Here is a 23540-nt window from a genome sequence, read left to right as displayed (position 1 = left end):
TGGAAACTGTGTAGGCAGCCTCTCCCCAGGCCAGTTGCAGAAGGCTCAGGAAGGAGAGATAGCGCTTAGCCCCAGCAGACTGGAAGGAAGTTCACGTTTTGATTTTGCTAAGATGCTGTATGCAGCAGGATAATGTAGCTGATAAGAAACTGCTGTGATCTCTGGTTTTCTGTATAAAGAATGATACGCAAGGCTGCACAAATCCAGGTTCTGTACCACTCCTGACCAGCCACATCCAGTGGAGAGCTGCCTTTGAACTGCTCGAGGAGAACCCAAACACACAAACAGAAACTGGAACGGCGGTGTTTGCCCTGGAAATCTCTTCCTGCCTTCCCAGTTTCCCCACCACCTTTCCCCACACACGTTATCGTGCCTTCCCCGAAGCTGAACTGGTTGTGGCTAAAGCATGAAGTATTTAGGCTGTTTAAATGCGCCCCTCTGGAGGAGTGCACCACTAACCACATTCACTGTTCTCATCCACCATGGACGCGTGTTCAGTATCGGTGGAATCTGTTTGTTTAGCTGTAATTTCCCATGCTGAGATGATATTGTAATGGTCTGGCCCACTGGGATGACTTTCGCTGCCAGACCGGGTCTTTTATCAAATGCACAGGTGTGGGTCCCCAAACTCACTATGCCATTGCTCCAAGTGGCTTTTGGCAGGGGAGTTTTTAGGCACATCACAAACTCCATGTTTGGGCCTTCGTAGGAGTGCCACTGCCAATGTTCAGAGCCTGTACCAGTCATGGGAAACTGTCGGTAGAACAGGTGTGGAAAGAATGCGCTGATCTTCACAGCTCGCTGGCTCGGGGGATGCGGGCAGAGGAGCAGAAAGATGAGAGGTAGCTGGATTGGGGGTCCTAAAATCCCACAAGACAGAAGGCACTGCTAAGCTGAAAGTGTAGGATCGGTTTCAGCCAGCGATAGCCACACACATGAAGGAGCCCAAGGACCACAGAGTCCACGAGGATTCTCCTCAGGAAGCTCACACGTGGTGCTCTGCCATGGAGCGAGGTGCCCTGCTTCAGCACAAGTTTGCCGCAGTTCTTTGAGAGGGATCTGGGAGACAGTATAATGTCTACACCTTTAGGAATATTCTTTCTTTTTAGTGAGAGGTTTACTGAGCTATAATCTATATATCATACAAGCATCCATTTAAACGATGCAGCTTAATGGGTTTTAGTATAGAGCATCATTTGTAGAACATTTTTACCAATGTCTACCTCCCATCTTCCCCAACTCTAAGCAGTCACTCTTTTTCTATGAATTCAGCTTTATTTATTTGGCCATTTTTGGACATTTCTTACCAATGATATTCCATAATATTCAGGGTCACTGGCTTCTTTCCCTTACCATGTCATGTGTTCACAATACATCCATGTTGATCCTATGTCAGTGTGACATTTCGTGCTATATATGACTAATATGGCCATTATGAATCATATGGCTATGGACCTCTGAATGCCTTGCTTTTGTGTGGATTTCTGGTTTTGTTTCTTCCGTATGTGCTTAGGAGTAGAACTATTGGATGGGGTGATAGTTCATGGCTAACACTTTCAGAGAACTCCAGATTGTTTGGAAAGTGGGTGATCATCTTGCACTTCTTGCAGAGGGTCTGCAGGTTCGAATTTCTCCACATCCTGCCAGCACACGACTCTTTGAGCTGGAGCCAAGGAGGCAGCATCTCACTGCCGGTTGCATTTCTTTGGTGATGACATTGACAGTCTGTGAATTTGTTGGTCCTTTTATAACTTCCTCTGGAGAAATGCCTACTCGGACCCTTTGCTCAGTTGGGATTTGGATGTCTTACTGCGTTTTAAGAGGATGTATGTATGTATGTATGTATGTATGTATATATGTATGTATATGTATATATATTCTTGCTACAATTCCTTTATCAACTGACTTGTACCTGTTTCTCTTCTTTGGGATGTCATCTTTATTATGCATAGTTTTCTAAGTCTCACACCTTTTCTATTTTCTATTTACTGACTGTGCTCTTGGCATCATTATCAGGAGCTGCCTTGGCCAGATCTGATCTCAAGGAGATTTACCTGTTTTCTTTCTTAGTAGTTGTGTGTGTGTGTGTGTGTGTGTGTGTGTGTGTGTGTGTGTGTGTGTGTGTTTACCTCTTACATTTATCATTTCAACCTAACTTTAACATTGTGTGAGTTCAGGATTCCAGTTCCTGATTTTGTCTGCGGCTGCTACCTGTCCCAGCACTGTTTGCTAAAGAATTGCTCTTTCTCTGCTGAATAGTCTTGGCACTTCCGTTAGCAGGCAATTGACCGTGTAAATAAAGGAATGTAAATATATGGGTTTGCTTTCGTAGGTGGTAAGTGTTATCCACTGAATCTGTATGTCTGCCTGCCTTGTTAGATGGTGGTAGCACCACTATCTCCATCACCTTGTTTTCCTGGGATATTTCTAACTCATGCTCTACCTATTTTGATAATGCAAAATTATGCAGCACTCTAGATGGTTCAGTTAAGTCAAGCTCTTCATCCATGTCTGGTACTAGAAAGTGTGTGTTTGTGACCCAGGGATTCAGCCTAGACCTTTGAGCGTGACACACAAACTCACAAACTGCATCTCCGCCCTGAAATTATATATCTAATATGCAGTGTCAGAATTCACATTTGAAAACAAAAACAACCCTGACCTGAAGCCATTGGACTTGGATAATTAATCTTGCTCATCTTTCTGACTTGTTCAAAAAAGTTTTCTGAGCTTGGGTATTGACATAGAGAAGCCAAGAGGGGATTAGAATGCATCAACATACATGTGCCTGGCAGGAGCCTGGAGGAGGTTTACTTGAAAGCTGATGAAAGAGTAAAACAATATGGCGGGAATTCACTGAGCCCAGGAACACTTCACTCAGTGCAGCCTTGTCCCTCCCACTTTGTGTGATTGACAGAGAGAGACGTGGATTTGAATTAGAGGAAGACAGCCCAGGATTGTGCCTCTCATTCTGATCTTTTTAGATTTAGTTTAGAAATAAGAAAATAATAATATAGCTGAACACATTGGCAAACAAAAGTAAGACTTTCTTCCCTTGACAGCTGGCAGAGAAAGAATAGTTGCACCTTCATATAATATAAATAAAGTGCCAATTCTGCACCAAAGAAAGCAACACTCAGAAATTACGATATATTCAAAAGAGCAGCAGTTAATACAAATCTAGGTGGCTGATGTCCTACAACTGAATGTGAAAAACAAAGCAGAATTTGTACCTCAGTCTGCTAGCATAAAGGAGTCGTAGGACTTAGACAGCAGCCGGGACAGCCTCGTTAGAATGAGCTCATTCCTTCACTGTCCAGTCCTCTCCTCTCCCTCCTCGCCCCGCCCCCATCATGGTGTCAGCTCATCAATTAAGAGTGCTTGTTGCTCTTCCAGAAGAGCCAGGTTGGGTTCCTCAGAACTTCCTGTAACTCCAGCTCAAGGGGCTCCAACACTTCTTCTGGCCTTCACTGGCACCCACACACATGACATCCAGATGCACACACAAACACATAAATGTTTTAAAAGATAAAACTAGGTATTCAGTGCAGAAGAGACGTGTTAAAGGATGGGAAGTGAAGCAGAGAGGAGAGGGAGGTGGGAGAAGGGCTGGGCAGACCAACAACAGGATGTGGGAGCCAATGAATGGGGACGGTCGAGGGAGTCTTCCGGAGCTGCCTCCATTTCTGAGAATCCTTCTCATTTCCGTAGTGGGGCGCTGAGGGGATGATAAGGGATCAGACCCACAAGCCCTTGGTGTTGATGCATGCCCCTCACCACCACAGCTTCCTTTCCATCAGAAAATGTCAGAGTTGAGTCATGGTTTACCTTGCCAAAAACTCTGAATGTTCTTTTCAGATAAATACTGTGTTTTACCTCCAATGTCAGTAACAGTTACTTGATCTTAATTGTACTACAGTAACATACAGATTTCTATGTCACAAACTGGGAAGACAAATTTTTTAAAAAGTAGATTGATTTATATTGGATCAATAATAATGTGACTGTTATTTCAGAGGGGAAAAGTAGTACATATTCACTGTGGTGGTTGCTTTTGCTCGTTTAGAAGTTAAACCTGCAGCCTCTGCAGAGAGGAATGCAAAGCCCGATGTCTGGAAAACAGGCCAGGATTTTACAGTAAGCTGGCAAGTGTCTTTCACAGCCTATCCATATGCCTCCCCTGCCCCCAACATTCTTTCTTTCTTTGTGGTTACAGGCCAAGGAAGGAGAGGGAATCTCCCATAACGACGTTTGAACGGAGCACATTATTAGAACGCAGAAATACTTTTTTGGACAACTATTTCTCCAAGGTAAATGTTGCCATTGTAGGAAGAAGGGAGCACAGGGTTAGCATTTTCAGATGGCCGTGGGACCGGCCGCACAGAGCTTTGATTGTCTAGTCTGGTGCAGACTGGGACTGTGTGAGTGAAGGGGGGGGGGGGGAGAAGAAAGGAAGGCTGTCGCAGCTTCCTGCAGCCTCACTAAATGTGTCACCAGGAGAACCCCATCTCCCCCTGGGAGACCACGGGGCTGGTCAGCAAGTGTGTGGGAAAAGGGGGGCTGGCAAGACTGTGTTTAGACTGGAAATAACTTTCATTCCTTCCTGGTGAAAGAGTCAAGGGGTCCTCCATAAAGGTCAGATAACATGTGTTCCATACACGTCACATGGGGGGGGGCAGACTAAGACACAAATAAGAAAAGTTTTAAAAACTCTGTTCTTTTCTGAAAATGCACAGATTTCATGCAAAAAGCTTTCTAAACGTCTCATTTTGAAAGGTCACATGCTTAATGCCTGTGTTCTAAAGAGAAGCCATTGAGGGGGAGACAGACAGTCCTCGGGACCTGTGGGGAGTGAGCTAGCCTTGTCTTACATATCCAGGAAATAGCTGTGGGCTATTCCTCTCTGAATCACGAGCTTAGCAGGCACCAAGCCTTACAGGACACTTGTGACCCAGCTCCTAGCGTCTTAATCCTCTGCAGTTCCTCTGCTGCTCTGCAGTTTGTAGCGAAAGGTCATTTTCACTAAGCCCTGAGGTTTTTTTTAAGATGAAGCATTTCCACCTTTTTCCTGACAAAAGTATCTGTGTGCTCATATCCAGAGGGATGAAACAATATACAGCCGCAATGGAAATCTACTTGTCAACCTTCTCTGATTAGAAGATAATACATGGTTCTGTCCTCCCCTCCCCCTGGCGGTTCTCCTCCTGGCTTGTGGGAGAGCCGGCTGTACATTAGAGGAGGGCTTTGTGATACTATTCTCTCTCTGACAGAGAAGACATTGTTTGCTCACTGTAATAGTCTTGGCAGGAACCTCTGCTGTGCATACAGAATGGGGAAATGGCAGAGCAGTGGGAAAGCCCAGAATCCTAAGAAACACATCAGCTTGGGGATTTTTTAAAATATATTTTAATAGCTTCTCATTACCAAGATGCAAGTTATAATTTGGGGAATGTTTTCCTTGGCTCCTTTCTTCACGCTGCATTATGCGTGTGTTACAGAGACAGGCCCTCAGAGAGCAGGGTGCCATCTCAGGCTGCAGCTCCAAGACTCTCCGTCCTCCCTGCGTGTGCCAGACAGCCTTAGAGGTGCTCCAGGTGCTCCTGTGCATGAGTGTTCACAGTGTTGCCAGTGACGTTAGCCTGAAACTCACCGAAACCATTATGTCCCCCTAAATAAGAGAAAAGGCACAGTTAACGGTGGGCTGTGAGTAAGAGGTGCGTGGTGAGGGCCGCAGAGAGGGTGCCACCCACGGTGCTCCAGACCTTGAAGGCACCAGCTGAAGAAGGAAATGGTCAAAGTCTCTGCAGTCTGGACTGGATGCTGCCAGGGCAGAAACGGAGACTCGAGCTGAGGCCGGGCCCAAGTTTGGAGCTTGACCTCAAGCTCGCACTGACTGTGCTTGTTCCCCAGCCTTGCCTTATATAGGAGAACAACCCCTTGAGTATTTCCCAGCTGCTGCATTTCATAGATCCTGAGATTTCTAAGTGTGCAGTTGATAGTGTCAGGTCCTGAGGTCGTTGCCACCCTTCCAGGGCCTTTGAGGTCACCTTTGATTCATCCTACACAGCTAAGGCCATCTTTTACTTGACCCTGGTGACATGAGTAATGCAAATTATTTGTTTGTTTTTAAACTTGGAAGTATTTGTTGATAATCTTTTTAAATATCATTGTGTTTCTTTTTTCTTTTTTTTATAAATATTTATTTATTTATTTATTATATATACAATATTCTGTCTGTGTGTATATCTGTAGGTTAGAAGAGGGCACCAGACCTCATTACAGATGGTTGTGAGCCACCATGTGGTTGCTGGGAATTGAACTCAGGACCTTTGGAAGAGCAGGCAATGCTCTTAAACCACTGAGCCATTTCTCCAGCCGTGTTTCTTTTTTCTACATCATATATTTTTAATTATTTTTAAAACGTTTTTGTGATTATAACATAGAAAGAGGGCAGGAGCTGAAGCTCAGTAGCAGCATATGTGCCTCATGTGGCTGAGGACCTCTGCTCACTCCTGAGACTCACAACCCACAATAATAAATACTAATGGTGATAAATAAACTGAAGCGAGAGTAGAGGAGGGCAAAGATAAGACAGAGTTTGGGAGCGAATAACAAGAAATCAATAAAAATGACTGAGACTTTCAGCAACCTTCCTCCCTCCCTTCCTTGTTTCCAGATGAAGCATTTCAGTTTAGCTGCTTTTAATGTCTTTGTTATTTCTAACAACTGGGTAAAGTATGCCACTGTGCTAGCCACCTAGAGATCTGGGTCAGCCACTTCTGCCTGTGTCCGGTCTGTGGAGGGGTTGCTTAGATGGAAGGCTGTCTGCAGCCTACCTGGAGACATCATGACTTTGGCGCCCATGGCTTCCAGGAGAAACTCACTTGTTTCTCTTGAGTCTGGACCCCCCAGTAACACCGTAGTCTGGGCTTCTTATACCTGTGAGCACAGTTCTTCAAGAGGGACAGGATTAGGGGCTCACAGGCAGCTAGATCCTTGGAGGAACCAGTACTAACTGGTTAGCTACGGTTGTCCTGAAGGGAGAACACTGAGGGTCTTGTGTGACCACTGGTGTACATCATCTCTGTCCACTGTGAGAAGAAATGTGTATGAAGGGAAGATACAGCCAATCTGAGCGGTGCTTTTTTGTTTAACAGACACATAGCGGCTCCTGGAAAGGGATGGGGCAAGTACTGAGGTCTTAAACTGCGGCCTACACAGCTGCCATATTGTGATTGTTGGGATAACCATTTTCCTGAAGATGAAACATAAGTTCAGAGAATGTAAGAACTTGGGTGACAAGAACAGAGTCAGCCATGCCACCCAGCAACAGCTGTAGTATCTAGGCTTAGGGTGCCAGGTGTCCTACCACCACAGGGCCCCCGGGACCACACCAGGTGCCCTCGGGACCACACCAGAGCTTGCCAAGCTTCACTTCCTTTAGATCTATAGGCAACGGTCACACACACTTGGAGACAACCTTTGTCTGATTGTGTTCACCTCTGTCGGAAAGTAATCTACAACCTTCTCCTGTCTAAAGTGGGCAGAAGATAGTAGGCATTAAAAACAAAATGCCAGCCATGTCCTTCCCGGCCCTCCACGGGTCCTTTACCCTCTCCACTGCTGGGAGATGAAGCTCCTTGGGGCAGCATGACATCCCACCTTTGAGTACACCCTCAGCTGAGGCTGATGTGTCAGGAGATAAACATGTGTCATCTCTGTCCTCCACCTGATTCCTGGAATCTCATCCTAACCCAGAACCTCCCAAGGTGCGTTCCAAGGAGTCTTCATAGGTGCAGCTTCCAGCCATGGCCCCGAAGAAAAGAGAGACAAAGTTAGAGATGATTAAGTTGATTCACTTGTTATAAGACTTCCTCAGAACTTTCTTGTGACTCTCTAAAGTGAGGTGTGGCCTGGAGAGTTTCCCTCCGGTGGAGGGAGGTATTTCTCGGCATCTCTCGGAGAGTACCATCCTAAAGAACAGGATTGAGGAAAGAGTCTCATGAACCGGAGGCCATCATATGGTAACTAAAAGTCATAAACTCCTTTTAGGATCCCTGCCTTGCAGTCAGACTTTGAAACAATAGCCACTGACACCTGGGGTTTCTCGTCTGTGAAATATGCCACATAGAACTAGATTATTTCTAAGCCCTTTTTATCTTTATTACCTGGGGACTGTTGATTATACAACCTATTCCAGAGCACACGGTACACAGCACATGGAGAGGAAAGCATGGCAGAAGTGAACTGAGGTACAGGGAAAAGGGAGAAGGGGTGACGAAATAGAGATGCAGTGTGCAAGATCCTGGGCGGTGGCTCTGATAGAAACAGGTTTTATTTTATTTTATTTTAAACAGTTTGAAAGGGAGCTGTGTCCTTTGCTTCATGATTAATGATGTTCTAAACCCAAACAATTAAACATTTCCAGAAGAAACAACTGTCCCAGTTTTGAGACCAAAATTTTTCCAAAGTCCTTTAGGTAGCAATTTTGGCTCTGCTGCAAGATATGGGACCTCAGCAGGTGTGAGCCACAGGAGGCTGTCGTGCATTGTCCTCATGCCTGAGCTCCATGCAGCCATGCTTGTGTTTATGATGTGTGAATCTTGACTGTCTGAGGGATTCTCTAAAGCCTGGCGAGCTGTGTGACAGAAAGCCCCAGGTCCCTAGGCCAGTTCTAGGAAATGCTGTCAATGGCAAAGCATGCTAGCCTGCCTTTCACCTGGCCCTTGCTTTCACGACTCCCATTTTTTTCCCATGTTCTCAGGACCCCATCTGCTTTCCCTTCACTCTGTAATTTCTTACGATGTGCCTGGGCCTAGACTAGAGCAGCGAGTTCTTCCTAGCAGCTGCGCCACAGCAATCCCTGGGATTCAGCATGTCCAGGGTGTACACGTTTCATAATGCTAACGATGGTGCTAACATGGATCAAGTCCAAGTGCTGTCTTTAAAGAACTGATTAATGAAATGATGACCAAGATGTTTAAGAAAATAATAATGTTTGAGAAAGGTGTTTTGGAATGTGAGCAAACACACTTTTTCCTTAGGGTTTGTGTAAATACTCAGAATTCTCCTCTCCATTTTCTGTAGTTTTCAATATCAGTTAAAAGTGGTTTCTGTCTATGTATAATAGACAGTTGTTGACAGTGAACATTAGGAGACATCGCTCTTGCCACATTACCTTCTGCAGTTATGTGCTCAGAAAATTGTACATAGTTCTCGGGACTTTGGGAAGAGAGAGAGTAATAACACATTACGTACAAATTTCAGGTACATGCATAGCTAAATCAGTGGCCACCACAGCATTCATAACTGCTTGCACTGCACCTTGCTTAAGCCCAAGCTTATCATCATTCAGTCATAGATCAGGAGGGATGCACATATAGGGAGGGCGCACAAGCCCACAACCCACCCTGCTGACTGGTGAACCCATGGGCACACAGACAGCCCTGATTAAACTCAACAGATGGCAGATAAAACACAAAATGTGATCCAGTAATGGTGGTGCACACCTTTAATCACAACACTTGGGAGGCAGAGGCAGGCAGATCCCTGAGTTCGAGGCCAGCCTGCTCTGCAGAGTCCAGGACAGCCAGGGCTATGCAGAGAAACCCTGTCTCAAAAAAGAAACTTCACAAAAGCATGAATGTGAAAAAGACGATTATAAAGAGGGTTGACATGGATGGAGAGACCTAGGAAAGGGTGGGAGTGAGAGGAACCAGATTTCATTTTATATATTATTTGTAAGCTTGTCAAAGAAAATTAATTGGATATGTATGTGTGTGTGCCAAAAGTTTTTTGCCAGGTTATTTTATTTTGTTATTAACCACAGAAAAATTTTGTAAATTCAATATTTTGTCCGAATTCAAGATACCATAATGATAGTTATTTAAACAACTTTTATCTATTTTAGTATCATGAGATATTAAATGTAGCTTGAAAATTACATTCTTAGTTCTTAAACCAAGAATATGTAGCATAATTAACATTTCAAAGCTGTTTGTTGGGGCTGGAGAGATGACTCAGTGGTTAGGAGCACTTGTTGCTCTGGCAAAGGATCCAGGTACAGTTTCCAGCCCCTCATGGCTGCTCACAGTCATCTTTAACTCTAGTTCCAGGGGGTCCAAAGCCTCTCCTGACTTCTCCAGACACCACACATGCATGCAGTGCACAGACATACATACAGGCAAAGCACACGTGCTCATAGAGTAAATCTTTTTTAAAAGGTATTTTAATTTGTCAAGTATACATTCCATTACAAAATAGATTTAAGATTTATTTACTTTTCTGTATATTAGCCTGCATGTATGTCTACACCACATGTGTGCCTGGTGTTCAGGGAGGCTAAAGGAGGGTACCAGATGCCTGGAACTGGAGTTACAGGTGGTTCTTACCCCCAACTTGGTGCTGAGAATTGAACCTTGGTCCTCTAAAAGAACAGCCAGTGCTCTTAACTCCTGAGCCATATCTCCAGCCCCAAATCACAGGTTATGTTTGTTTGTTTGTTTGTATGTGTGTTTGTTTCTGCACCATCCGGGACTGAACTCAGGGTCTCACATGGGTGAGGCCATAGCCCCAACTCAAATGTTGCCACTCTTATGATCCATCGATACAGTTACTTTATTACTATATCTGTATACTGGATGACTGATTAAAAGCAGGTAGTCTCTTAAAACTTGTAATTGGATATGAGGCCTAATCAGTTGCAGAGGAAATCCTAAAGTCCACTGGGATCGTCATTTTATTAAAGGAAATGTCAGAAGCAGTGCTTACAACACCACTACCCCATCCATGCCAAGTCTCCTGGAGTTTTCTGTCCAAGGAGTCACCTCTTCAGATGAATAATGACCTTAAATGTCTTTGCAAATCCCTACACTGTTTATGTTCTCTACATTGACAGAGAGACCCATGCTGTTTCTGAAATGCCAATCAGAAACCAGTGACACTTCTCCATTGATTGTTCTTTTTATCATGAAAAGATTTCCCAAAAACTTCTACATTCCATTAAAATATCTTAGTTTTCCTTCCTTTGTGCCTTTGGGCATAAAGGATCTCCCTATTTGGCAGGCTTATCAGTTTTGAAATTCTGTCTTTATTCATCCCTTCCATCATAGTAGATAAAACTTACCTCTATCTCATTCAAACACCACTAACGAAGTTCAGAGTTATTTAACTCCCTGTCGTCCTAGAAGGTTAGGTGACTCTTCTTGTTAATTTAAAGCCCACCCACCTGCCGTCACAGCACTGTGGAACCAAGTTAGTATCTAAAGAAGTACTCATTGGGCAGGACAGCAACAGACAAGCCCATTTGGTGAAGTGTCTTTTACATTGCACCAACTGAAGTAAATACAGCATTTCCTGTAATAATAACTAGTTGTTGTTTTCAAACTTTGAAAGAACAATTCATTAGTACCAGGGAGAAGAGATGTTAAAGTGCTATGCTCGGCAACCTGGAGGATGTTTTTAGCCTTTGGATTTCCCATTTACAGCACAGCGTCACTCAGAGTAGAATGATTGGCATCTCTATACAGGACACCAACGCTTTAGCATTCTCTGTTGTGACCTGACAACTCACGTCAGAGTCAGATGAATCGATCTTGTTTGGGAAATGATCGCTGAATCACTGTGGGCTTTAAGAACATAACTTCCTCAAGCCAGAGATGGCAAATGATACAGTAGTATCGTGGTTGCCTGTGAAATGCCTGCTACTTCCTCCACTCTGTCCTATCCCTTGCTTTTTAGGTTTTGATGATCTGTGTTAACAATCAGAGACCACGTGTCGGGTTCTTCCAAATGTCACATTCTTTTTGACTTAACCTTTCTCCTGCCCACGGTGTATGTCTCATAATTAAGACTTGGGATTACTTCATTAACATGTGCTCTTTTCCTTCATAGAAGAGAACAGGAGAGAGTAATCTGTAGGACTGCAGCCTTTGTGCCCCAGGGGAAAAATACTCGTGCCCATTCGTCCCTCCCTGTCACACCCAGGGAGCAAAGGCACCGCCCATTCCTTCCCCTTTTCTCCCTCCTGCCCATCTGTCACCATCCTGGGAAGGGTCCTGGGACAAAAACACAATCACGAGAGCCCTTGTGTCCCAGCACTTGAAAGATGGAAACAGGAAGATTGCTTCCAGTCCAAGGCCAACAGAATGAGACTCTTGTCTTCAAAAACATTAGATAAATTCTAAGAGATATGGATTAAATGATAACAGTGTGCCAATGTTAGTTTATAGATTATAGCATGCTAATAGAAGAAGCTAGTGATGGGCTAGAAAAAGTAGAACAGATACTTTTTAAAGCTGACATAGTAAATTGCTATACTCGTCTTCAGCCCACTTTGTAAGAAGAACCAGTGTAGAAAGTGATTATTTCTGCCCTCACTAAAATCCTCCACTGAACATAACCATTCAGAAGTTGGCAAAACAGGCATTCAGCAAAGGCTGGGACCAGCTCTAGTCCTGCAGCCCGATTTTGTGCAGTGGAATACTCTCACGATGCCGGAGAGAGGACGCAGACACAGACACAGACATCCAGGCATGATTCCCAGACACCGGGGTGGAGCACCGCTGGTCTGTCTCTTGACCTTATTTCCTGTCTGTGGAGTCAGGTCTGGGAATGTTTGTCCTATCATTCAGAATATTATCTCCGAAGTGCATTTGTAAATGCAGCCACAGAATTTATTAAGGATGAAATGTTGACATTAAAGTGATCTGTATATATTGTATACTCTATAACAAGATTTTTTGTAATTTTGGCACTTTTGAACTCTTATCCAAAAACAGTTATGATTTTGAAAGTGACACTAGTGACATGTGAGAGTCACTCACACACCAGGAAGATGAAACCACTTTCTTTGACAACCCCATGTTGAATCTGAACCTGAAATTAAAATCACTCTAAAATACCACATGGTAGCTTCAGTTGTGAAAAGATGACTTTATTCACACAGTGATGATATTTTCAGAGAAAGAGTTTAGATTAATGTGCTTTTAGACTATGCACTTAAATGATAATTAGTGTTGATGTGGTTTTTTAATGCAGTCTGCAGTATTATTTGTTTTTTAAGTTAGGTCAATAAAATCTTGAATGTCCATTTATGTTGGGGGCTTTTAGGACATTTTGGGTTCACATTATGCTTAGAGTTAATCATAGGGGCATTCCTTATCTAGTAATTATTTCTTAATTCCTCCAGAGCCTGTCATTATCTAGTATAGGAAATTATCTTTCAGTTGTTATCCAGTAGTGCCGAGTTTTGATTACAGGCATATTAAAGAGGTTTTGTTATAATTACCTGAGATGTTAAATCCCGTAGTGGCGGTGAGGGAAGGGAAGCCATGCAAGGCTGACTGCTCAGGTCACCCACAGGTTTTTAGTGTCCCCACATGCAAGCTGTACCCCAGAATTGATTAACCCAGTCTCCACGGGCTTTTCTTTAAAGCTCTCAGGTGTTTCTAATGTGCAGCCGGAGTTGATAAAGCAAGACCCCTCCAAGGTAGCCCCATCGCAGAACGCCTGCTGTGTGACTGTGTGGCTTGAGCTGGGGAACCCAGGAAGAACATAGTTTCAAAGAGAAAGTCACTTGAGCTGGGGAACCCAGGAGGAACATAGTTTCAAAGAGAAAGACACTTGCCAGCATTCCAACAAACAGCAGCTGGTGGCTTACCCTACGCTCCATTCAGTAGACACTAGACGCGGGAGACGTGGTCCTGACTTTGGAGCCATGGCTCTTGTGTGATGCCGGCTTTGCCTTGTTCTGCTCACCACCTTCCTTCTGGCATAGGGTCACTAGCAACTGACAGTAAGCAGCACCTGCTAATGTCAGAGCCCACGATGCTCTTACTCTAAAAAGCCACAGTTCTCGGCTTCCAGCATGAGACCTCAAGCTCAATCTCCAGAGCCTCCTTTATGGAGAGAAATCCAGAGTTCTGGTTTGTTAGGAAACAAATCTTACTGACTAGTTTGTCATTACATCATCTGTTCATTTTGTTAATAAAAGAATTCCAAACGCAATCAAATGTAAGGCTTAAAACAAAAACACAAATGATCTCTTATACCTGAAGTAAACTAGAAAAAGTAAAAACCCTTGTCTGTTGTCTCAGCACAAGCTTAGGGTGACCATTTTTCTGGCTTTTTATCCCATGGAACAGTCAGCTGGTGTGTGTGTGTGTGTGTGTGTGTGTGTGTGTGTGTGTGTGTGTGTGTGTATGTATGTATGTGTGTGTGTATGCGTGTGTCTGTCTATACTCTTGTCAGTCTGGCTTAGCTCCTTCTAGCTGCTATGTCCTCCCATACTTGGGCTTCACTGAGACACACTAGCTGACAGAGCTCCACTCTCTGAATCCCTCAGCAGGACATGGAAGGCTTGTTGGAGGTTTTCTTTTGAGAATGATGTCTTTGAAAAGATGTCTCAGACTTCCCAGAACTGGGACGTTGATATTTGTGCTGTGTCCCTTGGCCAAAGCAGGTCAAGCAGTCAGTCTGCGTTCAGGGGATGGACAAGCACAGTCGCATCTCCTGATGAAAGGCACTGGACCCAGCCGGCTCACTGTGAAAGGCCAGGACAGCAAGCAGTGGGCAGCGTGCTGTTTTAACTATCATCCAGAGGATAGGAAAAAGGATAGAAAAAGAAATTCTCTCCTCAAATATTATGAGAGAGTCCCAAGAAGTGGTTACATCTGAGCAGATTTCAAAAGCAGAAAATTCATTTCAGGTACTAAGAATAGCAAGAACAAGACCACCAAGTTGCAGTTTCTTTAGACACAGGAATTGTGCGTTCCTCCAACACAGGAAGTCTAACCTGACGCAGAGGACACTACATACGGGCTCCCAAGTCTGAACCTGATGCGACCTGAAAGCCTGTGCCCTATGTCAGATGTGATAACCTGATGATAGACTTCATCGTGTGCCAGCTGCTGGGAAATGGACAAGCAGCAGTGCCCGTGTTCAGTGCAGAGGTCAGCAGTGCATCTGTTAGCTTTTGCTGTGTAACAACCACCCCACAACTTGACAGTTCGCAGACAGCCACTTCTTTAACTCCTGGTTCTAGGCCCTTTCTGTTTGTGCTATCTTTCCTGGGCATCTCTGACCCCTTGGGTTTTACACAAGCCCAGCATCCTTCTGCAGCTAGCTATGTCTCTCTGAGTCCAGAGGTTTACTGGATTTGAGAAACCCGGGCAACTAGGCCCAAGTCTATGCACACTCATTCTGGGCACTGAAGCATGCCCAGCTTGCTGGAAGGCTCAGAATGGACATGCTGTTGCTCCTGCCTCTTTGCATAGGTAGAAGGGAATCAAAACACTAGCCAGAGTAGAGAAACAGCTGCTTTTCACTGGAAAGAGCTACATACAAAGTCGCATTACAAACAGAGAGGATACAGGACTTGGGGCCATCTGTGAGCTCTCCCACCTACCTCACAAACCCATGAAGGACGAGTTAAATAGTTTCTTTTTTCTTATACATGAGGCTCCAAGTGCCAAAGCACCTGGCAAATTGTTCAATATCTGGAAACTGTTAGCTTTTTCTTAGATGTATTAAAAATCAGATCATTTTCCAAATTCTTTTTTTCTTTTTTTTAAGAATTTTTTTAATACAGTTTTTTCTCATTTTACATAGCTATGCCCATTTGCACTCCCTCCCCTCCTTCTGCTCCACCCTTCCCCTACCTCACCCCAGCCCCATCCACTTTTCAGAAAGGGTCAGGCTTCCCATGGGGAGTCAACAAAGACTGACCCTTCACTTTGAGGCAAGACCAAGCCCCCACCCCATCTAGGCTGAGCAAGGTATCCCTCCAAAGAGAATGCGCGCTCCTAGACGCCAGTTCAAGCTCTAGGAATAAATCCTGGCCCCACTGCCAGTGGAGCCACAGACTGCCCAAGCCTCACGGCTGTCCCCACACTCAGTGGGCCTAGTTTGGTCCTGTGCAGGTCCCCTGCTGTCAGTGCAGAGTCAGTGAGCTCTGCTTTCTTTTTAAAAAGTGTCAGCTGAGGCCTCATTAAGGCGTACTCAGGAAAGTCAAGTGTCCTGTAGCCTTCTCCACCTAGCAGGATAATAGATAAGGAAGGTTGCTCTGAGAGCCTGTGCAACTCAGTTCAGGGTCAGGGGCTGTCATTTGATGGGGCCAGCGGGATCTTGGTGGCAGTCAACACAGGGAAAGAACCAGAAACAATAAAATGTGATATTTCATCTCCCAAACTATCAAAGGTCTTTCATAATGGGTAAGAACCCATTTCAAAACCTGGGACCTTAATAAACCTTTATTGATTTCTTCCACTATTGTAAGTATTTTCATCAAACCTCTTAAGGCCTGCATGTTCCAGATTGATCCATAAATTGCACACAAATCCTATGCCTCTCATTGAGCGAAACTGTTTGTCTGGCAGCTAGAATACCTAATTAGTGATGGGGTGGAAAAAAATCTGCCTGTTTTGAAATGAATAAAACATCAAAGGCTATTAAGAAACGCATAGAGGACCAGAATGTGTCTCCATGGGTAGTGTTTTCTGTACAGGGGTGAGGACCAGAGTCTGGATTCTCCAGCAGCAGATAAAGTCTGGGATAGCTACATGTGTACCTGTGACCTCAGTGCTGGAGGGTGGGTTGGAGACAGCTCACTGGGGTTTGCTGGCCTTCTGCACAGCCAAAACAGCAAGCTCCAAGGTCAGTGAGACACCCTGCCTCAAGAGAATGAGGCAGAGAACTAGAGAAGAACTACCATTGTCTTCTGGCCTTTGTGGGGAGAGGTGCGCATACACACGTGTGTGCATACACACCCCTCTGCACACAACACATGAATGCGAATGCATACTGTAGAATTTACAGCAGATTCATTAAGAAGTCTGCCTTTTATAATGATGAGAATTTTAAACCCCTAAAACAGATGTCATGTAGTGGGCTCTCTGCCACTAACTCTAGCCTGGTTCACCCAAACCACCATTTCCAGAAATGCCAAGGCTGCCTGGAGGGCCTGCGTCTTCTCTTGTCGGCATCGCTGTCAAACACTGAGCATCTTGTTCCTCTTGTGATTTTACAAAGTCCTTGGAGCAGCGTGATTGAGAGATTCCACACGCACCTCTCCAGACACAGAGGGCGTCCGAAGCTGTAGGTCCCAGCTCCGCTCCTTCTGCACCAACAATCGCCTAGGCTCTTCTATTACATCGGTGGTCCATAGAGTGTCAGTAACTACATAGATATTGAATCCTAGAAACTCAGGGTATCAGGAAGAAAAGGGACTTGGAGTCAGATGCACAAAGCTACCCAGCACAGGCGTGTGCTGAGGGGTTAGCGTCTGCTTTTAAAGCCCACTCATCTCTTCTGCCTCTGCTGCCCTTTCCAGTGGAGCTCAGAGGCACACGGGTCAGTCGTCTGGAAGGCTTCTGTGCCTTGGTGACAGAGTTCATTCTGAACATCTAGTGTTTGTTTTTAAAATAATGTTTTATGGACCACGTAATGGAGCACCTGACACAGTACTGCTTTGTCTGCTCTACAAGCCTGACAGTGATTTCTGGTTTGTAAAATTCATGTTGGCAAGGAAAGAGCTTCTGTTGATACTGGTAGGCCATCTGGGCTTCAGATTCTAAACTGGGTGAGTCTATTTATACATCTTTAAGGGGAAATCCATATTTTTGACATGTGTTTACAAAACTAGAAGTGGCATATAGAATGATGAGCCCAAGATAAGAGAACTTTACCCTGGTAACCCCTACAAATATGTTAAATTACTACAAGTATTGTAAGTAATTTTTTTAGAAGCAAGTATCTGGAACTAGATCTCCAGGATCTGTGAATAGAATAAAGTTTTCAATATTAACATTTTGCATTAAGTGCAAACGTTGAAGTCTGTTTGAAGCTGTACGAATGAAAGCCATCCTTGAGTTTAGTGAGGCTTCCATTCCCTAAGTTCCAGGTAGCTGGTAAAATAGAAATGCTCATGCTTGTCTTCTGGCCTTTGCAGGGATAGGTGCACCTACACACCTGTGTGCATACACACACACACACACACACACACACACAGGGATAGGTGCACCTACACACGTGTGTGCATACACACACATACGCACACACAGAGCTACCATTTCCACACTCGTATCAAGTAATTCACTCCTATTCTACTGTCACCTTTAGAGATCTCCTCCTCCTCTCCCTCTTCTGCTACTTCCTTCTCCCTCCTTCCCACCTGAGACAGGCCTCATATAGTCTAGATTTACATAGTATATACTCAGATATACTGGGTTGCCACAGCTGGCCATAAATTCACGATCCTCCTTCATCCAACACCTATGTGCTAGAATTCCAGACATGTACCATGCCCAGAGTGGCACCCAGCATCTAGTAAGGGTAGTGTATAATACTAGGGTAGATAATACTATCTCCTCCTCCAAGTCTGTTACTCCACAACCATCAAAGTCAAATCTCCATATTTTCTTTTTTCTTCTCTCATCCTCCTCCATACCATGTTTTTAGTGTCAAGAAGAGAGAATATATATAATGAGTTCTGACATTTAACAGCAGCAGGGAAGAGGGCTACTTATTTGCTGGTGTTGCCTCCTGGGAGCTGGGGTTCGTGCTGTCCAGTCTGTGACCTCATGGCTTATTGACCAGAGCTTCGCTTGGTAGAAACCCATGTTTTCTAATCCAAAAGCATAGTGAGCAGGAAGTATAGACGTTAGAAATTGTCACAGAAGAGGGATAGTGCTGTCCCCTGGGTATAAGTCTCTGCCACTTCATCTCTCTGTCATATTGATCCCTTTTATAAATACTTATGATAGTTTTAAAACAAAAATTAATTAACTTTCAAATGTTGAATTACTCAAAAAGGAAAAGCTATAGAAATGTTTGATAGTGTTGACGTAATCCTCAAAGCAAGGTCAGCTCACTGTCTTAAGCTAGTGGAGAGGAGCGCAGAGCTGGCTGGCTCTTGGTATTTGTGAGTGAGTGTGTATACATGAGTGACTGGGTGGGTGAGTGAGTGTAGGAGGAAAAGAGTGAGTGAGTGAGTGAGTGAGTGAGTGAGTGAGTGAGTGAGTGAGTGAGTGAGCGTGGGTGCGTGAGTGTGAGAGTGCAGGAGTGAATTGTGAGTGTGAGTGTGTGAGTGAGTGTGTGTGTGAGTGTGTGTGTGAGTGTGTGTGTGTGTGTGAGTGTCTGTGTGAGTGTGTGTGAGTATGTGAGTGTGTGTATGTGTGTGTGAGTGTGTGAGTGTGTGTGTGAGTGTATGTGTGAGTGAGTGAGTGAGTGAGTGAGTGTGCGTGGGTGCATGAGTGTGAGAGTACAGGAATGAATTGTGAGTGTGTGTGTGAGGGAGTGAGTGAGTGTATGTGTGTGAGTGTGTGAAGGAGTGTGTGTGTGAGTGTGTGAGGGAGTGAATGTGTGAGTGTGTGTGTGAGTGTGTGAGTGAGTGTGTGAGTGAGTGTGTGAGGGAGTGAATGTGTGAGTGTGTGTGAGTGTGTGTGTGTGTGTGAGTGTATGAGTGTGTGAGGGAGTGAATGTGTGAGTGTATGTGTGTGTGAGTGTGTGAGTGAGTGAGTGAGTGTGTGAGGGAGTGAATGTGTGAGTGTGTGTGTGAGTGTGTGAAGGAGTGTGTGTGTGAGTGTGTGAGTGTGTGAGGGAGTGAATGTGTGAGTGTGAGTGTGTGAGTGAGTGAGTGTGTGTGAGTGTGTGAGTGAGTGAGTGAGTGAGTGAGTGAGTGAGTGAGTGAGTGAGTGAGTGTGTGTGAGTGAGTGGTTCAGGACACTTGACTGGATCAAGATCTCATTTCCATCTGTGTCCCCCTTGAGTACTGTTGAATACTGGTTTTCTGGGTGATGCTGTGATTGTCAGCTTCTCCTTATAATCTGCCACAAAAAGTAGGAAGTAGGGGCCAGAAAGATGGCTCCGTGGGTAGAGCACTTTCTGCGCAAGCACAAAGACCTGAGTTTGGATCTCAACGCCCACATAAAAAGCCATGCATGGAATGCTCAATCGTACCACAAGGACATGTGCTGACTATGTTCATAGCAGCATGGTTTGTCATAGCCAGAACCTGGAACCAACTTAAATGCCCCTCTACCGAAGACTGGATAAGGAAAATGTGGTACATTTACACAATGGAGTACTACACAACAGGAAAAAAATTGATATCTTGAAATTTGCAGGCAAATATATAGCTCAATAAAAACCATTTAAAACATATTTAATAAGTAAATATTAATTGATAAATTTAAATGTACTGAACAGTCCAAAATAAGTAAAACTAATAGATTTTCTGTCCACCCATGCATGGCCACGGGTGCCAGGAACCCAGCACTGCGAGGAGAAGATGCAGGAAGATTACTGAGGTTTGCTGGCCTTGCTTCAGGCTCAGTGTTAGACCCTGACTTAATGGAATAATGCAGAGAGCTGTAGAGCAGACGTCCTCAGCTCCAGTGTGTACACCCGTGCAAACGCTGCACATAGGTGCATGAAGTGTGGAATCAGCCTTAAACAGAGTCAACATGAGGAAATCCTTTGTGTTCTAATAGTTCTGTAACATTTAATTACATGCCTCTTACTCTACCATCTTTTCAGGAAATAGTCCAAATGGACTCTGTCTTCAAACCTAGCCCCATACTTTCCAACTAATTATGAAAACAGAAGCTAAAACCAAATCCAAACCCAAACCAGAGGATCCAGATTCGACAAGATTAACCACGTGGGACAGGAGTGAGGTGGCTGCGTGCTACCAGAGACGAGGCTGCAGAGTCCGCTGCCTCCTGGCATGGGTTTGATCTCCTGATAGGGGTGCCACCCAGTCTGGCTATGTCACATGTATATGTGGGCATGAGAAAACATGGTGTTGTGAAAGGGAACCACGGAAGTTACCACCAGTAACCTTTACCTTTGATCCCTTCCCCTGCTGTGGTGCAATGAGGAGCTGAGCTGGGGAAAGGTGGTGTGGGGTGAAGAAGTTCCAGAGATGCAGGAAGTGGTGGGGGAGTTGCAGGCTGTAACTGAGCAGGATGGGGTAAGGGAGTGTGCAAAAGGCAAAACGTTCAGGAAGTAGCAGATCGCTTATGATTTCCTTTGCTTTATCTCTTGAGCAGTGGGAAAACATTAAAGGCTCTAGGCTGTGAAGTTGGTGTGACCCAACTTTCCACTGAAAGATATCTGTCTGGCTGAGGTTGGGGGCAGCAATATGAATTTAAGGGCCAGTAAGGCTTCTTCAGTGCCAAAATGCTGGTGGCTTGAACAAGGGAATGCAGCCTTGGGAATGCAGAAACCAGGATAGGTTGAAGAAATAGACTTTCACATAGTGGAAAAGATGATGACACTGAGGAGCTTGAAGATGTATTAGATAGGGGATAAGCCCAGAAAGGCAGAGACCAGGACAAGCTAGCATTCAATCTAGTGTAGCTAACTGAAGGCTGATAAAGAGCCCAGCCTGGGAGACCCAGAGCCTCGGTGGGCGTCCAAACAGCATCAAGGCAACATGCTGGGAACTGAAGCCAGGGTTGTAAATAACACACACAAGAGAATGCTGGAGACCAAAGTAAAGGAAAGAGCCAAGGCTGGGGAGAGGACTCAAGCTGCAAAGGTACCCATTCATGATGTGACTACCATCTGTATTAGCTACTTTTGTTGTGGCTGCTACCGAATGTCCCGCAGAAGGTAACTTGAGGGAGGAGTTTATTGGGTCACACAGTTTGAGAAGATAAAATTCCATCATGCTGGTGACTCCGATGAGAAATGTCTCTCACACCCTCCCGTATTTGAGCACTTGGTGCCCTGTTGGTGGTGCTGTTTGGGAAGTTTATAGAATCTTAGGCCACATAGCCTTGCTGGGAGAAGTGTGTCCCGAGGGGAAGGCCCGGGGGGATTGATGCCTTCACCTCACTTCCAGATCACTGTGATCTCTCGCTCCTTGCTACTGCCGCCATGCCTCTCTCCTTCAAATCTAAGCCAAAGTCAACTTTCTCTTAAGTTGCTTCTGGTCATGTGTTCTATCACAGCCATAAAAAAGGTAACTAATATAGTGACAGAGAGGAAATGGTAGCAAGAGCAGGGGTAGCATCTCAGCAGGGAGCAGACAGAGGGCAGCAAGTGGGGCTGGGCTTCAAAGCCTCCAGGCTGCCCCAACCTACCTTCTACAATAAGTCTCCACGTCTTAAAGGTCCCACGACTTTCAAAACCAGTGCCACCAGCTAGGATTCAAGTGTTCAGTGTGTGGGGACATTCCTTATAAAAAACCACAAGACCACAGCTTGTTGTCTTCCATCTGCTGGACCTCTGCCTTTGTAGCTTGTGCGCAGAGGACAGCACACATAATTATAAAGCAAGATACATGTCCAGAAGTTGGCCTGATTTTTTCCCATAGCTGGAAGTCTCGGGAGACTGCTCTGAAAATGTGGAAGTCCGTGAGTTGGCAAACTCCGTAATGGTCATTTGGCAGTAGTGCCAAGGGCCGCTGGCTAGATCCAGAGTTCTGAGCGGTCCAATGACTACTGGTTAGATCCACAGTTCTGAGCGGTCAAGGGCCGCTGGTTAGATCCACAGTTCTGAGCCGTCAAGGGCCGCTGGTTAGATCCACAGTTCTGAGCAGTTCAGATTCCCGCTATATTTGCACATTCTAGCTGAGGCCCAGTGTATCTTCTCACGTCACACAATACCGTCTCTATGTGTGCCTCTTCTCACTGTGATGGGACTACTCACTGGGTTCAGAAGGATCTATCTACTGCCTTTAAAGGCTCAGTGTATAGAGGGCTGCCAGGGCTACTCGGTGCTGAAGACATAGACGCTGTGCTAGACAGCCTGAGATTGACCCCTCGAAACCACAAGGTGAGGAGAGAACCAATAATTCCTACAAGTTGACCTCCACAAGCATGCCATAGAGGTCACAAAATAAGTATGATTTTTAATCCAGCGTATTTAAAAAAATCTGCAAGTGCAGAAATCTGATAGTTTTTCATGTTTTATGTTTATTTAAGATGATAAGTTGTACATCATAATATCAGAATCAACTGCTTTGATTGTGCTAATGTGCAGATTTTTCCTTTCAGTGTGTGTTGAATAGAAGAAGATTGTATTAAGTCTGCAAGGGAAGCAGCAGGGGTGCTATGATTTACTGGGGCTCTATTCTGGGGAAGGGCACTGAGCTATGCATGCTGCATGCAATACAAATGTAGCTGATTTTTGGTAATACCATTAAATGCTATTCATTTTTTTCTATGCTTGATAGAAGAATGAAATACTGAAGGTACTGATTAAACTCTCAGTGCTTCTCAACCTTCTTGATGCTGAGACCCTTTAATACAGTCCTCATGTTGTGGTGACCCCAACCATAAAATTATTTTTGTTGCTACTTCATAACTGTCACTTTGCTATTGTTATGAATCGTAATATAAATATTTTTGAAGATAGATATCTGCCAAGGGGTCGACCCCAGTTGAGAACCCCTGAGCTAGAGTGCCGTGTGAACACTCATACGTGTGTGGGAAGCTGGAAAAGTGTGTTATCAGGGTGGGTCTACACCAAACAGAAGCCCTCGAATAGTGGTAGCCTATGTCCATGGATTTGTCTGTACCCTCAGTATCATG

General features: G+C 44.7%; 1 protein-coding gene across 3 annotated transcripts in view; it reads left to right on the top strand.

The window, feature by feature from the left end:
- Positions 1-23540, top strand: part of Pag1 (phosphoprotein membrane anchor with glycosphingolipid microdomains 1) — a 159254-nt gene that overhangs the window by 97769 nt on the left and 37945 nt on the right. For 2 of the 3 annotated variants that reach the window (XR_003378244.1, XM_005361806.2), the window contains exon 3: positions 4217-4310. The exons of the other annotated variant lie outside the window; for it this stretch is intronic. The gene's annotated coding sequence lies outside the window, so the exon portion shown is untranslated. The remainder of the gene's footprint in view (positions 1-4216; positions 4311-23540) is intronic. 3 annotated transcript variants of the gene reach the window in all.

The sequence above is a fragment of the Microtus ochrogaster genome, linkage group LG5 (assembly GCF_000317375.1).
Source record: "Microtus ochrogaster isolate Prairie Vole_2 linkage group LG5, MicOch1.0, whole genome shotgun sequence".
In the NCBI taxonomy this organism is placed as follows: Eukaryota; Metazoa; Chordata; class Mammalia; order Rodentia; family Cricetidae; genus Microtus; species Microtus ochrogaster.
This window is presented reverse-complemented; position numbering and strand designations above follow the sequence as displayed.